This window comes from Rhinoraja longicauda, chromosome 5 (genome assembly GCF_053455715.1).
Source record: "Rhinoraja longicauda isolate Sanriku21f chromosome 5, sRhiLon1.1, whole genome shotgun sequence".
NCBI classification, from domain to species: domain Eukaryota; kingdom Metazoa; phylum Chordata; class Chondrichthyes; order Rajiformes; family Arhynchobatidae; genus Rhinoraja; species Rhinoraja longicauda.
Genome location: NC_135957.1, coordinates 370,074 through 372,734, shown reverse-complemented (window position 1 = coordinate 372,734; position 2,661 = coordinate 370,074). Strand labels below are relative to the sequence as shown.

At 45.4% G+C, this 2,661-nt stretch overlaps 1 protein-coding gene across 1 annotated transcript in view; it reads left to right on the top strand.

Annotated features, from left to right (window-relative positions):
* Nucleotides 1–2,121: 2,121 nt before the first annotated feature.
* The window catches only part of kcnk5a (potassium channel, subfamily K, member 5a), a 33,954-nt gene continuing 33,414 nt past the window's right edge, over nucleotides 2,122–2,661 (top strand). The window contains exon 1 of the mRNA XM_078398766.1: nucleotides 2,122–2,661. This exon is cut by the window's right edge and continues 197 nt beyond it. The gene's annotated coding sequence lies outside the window, so the exon portion shown is untranslated.

Below are 2,661 nucleotides of genomic sequence, written 5' to 3'. Positions count from 1 at the left end.
TTCTGCCCATAACCCCTTCTTCCCCCCCCCACCTTGGCCGAACCACCCCTCCTCTCCCCCAACCCCCTCATTCCTCCCACCACCCACCCTCTTTTCCCCCCAATCTTCTCCCACACACACACTTCTATTCCCAGGCTGAGTCCTACCTACTCAATTAGATTTTAAAGGGGGTGGAGAAGGCGGATTTGAAAAGAAAGTTCAGCCTTAATCATTTATACGTGTGTCTATTGTGTTTATGTGGATATAAATGTGTGTATGTGTGTGTGATTTTTTTAAGTCTGACTTCTGTACGTGTGTGATTGTATATGTATGTGTGTGGGTATGTGTATGGATATGTGTGTGTATATCTGTATATGTGCGTGTCTGTGTTAATGTATGTGTGTGTGTGTGTGTGTGTGTGTGTGAATGTGCATGTGTGTGAGTGTGTGTGTGAATGTGCGTGTGTGAATGTGAGTGTGTGTCTGTGAATGTGAGTGTGTGTGTGTGAATGTGTGGGTGTGAGTGTGAGTGTGTGGGTGTGAGTGTGAGTGTGTGTGTGTGTGAATGTGAGTGTGTGTGTGTGAATGTGAGTGTGTGTGAGTGTGTATGTGTGAATGTGTGAGTGTGTGTGTGTGAATGTGCGTGTGTGTGAGTGTGAGTATGTGTGTGCGTGTCTGTATATGTGTGCGTGTTTATGTGTGTGTGAATGTGAGTGTGTGAATGTGAGTGTGTGAGTGAATGTGAGATTGAGTGTGTGTAAGTGAGAGTGTGTGTGTGAGTGTGTGTGAATGTGAATGTGAGTGTGTGTGTGAATGTGAATGTGAGTGTGTGTGTGTGTGTGTGTGTGAGTGAATGTGAATGTGAGTGTGTGTGTGAATGTGTGTGTGTGAATGTGCGGGTGTGAATGTGAGTGTGTGTATGTGAATGTGAGAGTGAGTGTGTGTAAGTGAGAGTGAGTGTGAGTATGTATGTGTCTGTGTTTATGTGATTGTGAGAGTGAGTGAGTGTATGTGAGTGTGCGTGAATGTGTGTATGTGTGTGAATGTGCGTGTGTGTGTGAATGTGCGTGTGTGTGTGTGAGTGCGTGGGTGTGAACGTGCATGTGTGTGAGTGTGAATGTGTGAGTGTGTGTGAGTGTGTGAATGTGCGAGTGAATGTGTGTGTGTGAATGTGTGTGTGAGTGAATGTGAGATTGAGTGTGTGTAAGTGAGAGTGAGTGTGTGTGTGTGTGTGTGTGTGTGAATGTGTGGGTGTGAATGTGAGTGTGTGTGTGAATGCGTGTGTGTGTGAGTGTGTGTGTGAATGTGTGAATGTGCATGCGTGTGTGTGTGAATGTGCGTGTGTGTGAATGCGTGTGTGTGAATGTGTGTGTGTTTGTGAGTGTGTGAATGTGCATGCGTGTGTGTGTGTGAATGTGCGTGTGTGTGAATGTGTGTGTGTGTGTGTGTGAATGTGAGTGTGTGTGTGTGAATGTGAGTGTGTGTGTGTGAATGTGAGTGTGTGTGAGTGTGTGTGTGAATGTGAGAGTGAGTGTGTGTGAGTGTGAGTATGTGGGTGCGTGTCTGTATATGTGTGCGTGTTAATGTGTGCGTGTTAATGTGTATGTGTTGTGTGTGTGTGTGAATGTGTAAGTGAGAGTGAGTGAGTGTGTGTGTGTGTGTGAGTGTGAGTGTGAGTGTGTGGGTGTGTGTGAATGGTGTGTGTGAGAATGTGAGAGTGAGTGTGTGTAAGTGAGAGTGCATGTGTGTGAGTGTGAATGTGTGAGTGTGTGAATGTGAATGTGCGAGTGTGTGTGTGTGAATGTGTGTGTGTGTGAGTGAGTGTGTGTAGGTAGGTGTATGTGTGTGCATTAGTTAACCCCCCCCCCCTGGGGCTTTCAAAGGCAGTGTTAGCTCCTGACAGCGACAGAGACGGACACAAGATGCTGGAGTAACCCAGCGGGACAGGCAGCATCTCTGGAGAGAAGGAACTGGTGGCGTTTGGGGTGGAGACAGCTGACACTGTGAGAGTGCAGGGCAGGCTCTTTGGGTGCAGGGATACACACACATACACACACTCGCTGCAGTCTCCGCCCCCTGAATTCCGAGCAAACACTTCAAATATGAACTTTCCGACCGGCTGCCCACACTCTGAGCGTCTCTTTTAGACCGACACGTGTCGCAGGGGGAAGAGAGGGCGAAAGATTTTTTTAAAAAAGAAGAAACTTCACAACAAAACAAAACGACTCAACTTTGTTTTTTTTAAATTAACAAAGTACTTGACGAACTTCAAATACTTTAAAAGTTGTGTTTTTGGGGTTTTTTTTAAATTTTCAAAACCCTAGTTGGGTGGAAAACCTTTTATTTCCCTCTCCTTTGGTGCAGGTTTTTTGTTTGTTTAATCCTCTCCCGAGGTGGACTTTCAGAAGAATCCGTTTGATGTTGTTGGACTGTTTTGAAAAGAAGAAATAAACTTTTTTTTTTTTTTGCTGCCCCAACTTTGAGAAACCTTCTCATTGGAAAAGCAATTTCTCGCAGAGAAGTGGCCGGGGAGGTTGTTTTTTTTAAATATCTATCTATGTGTGTGAGCCTCTCTCTTTTATTTGTACTTGGAAGTGGGGGAGAAAGTTATTTTTTTGGTATACATTCTCCTGGCCATTTCCCCATCGCCTGCCCTCGCCTCTGTGTGTGTGTGTCTGAATTC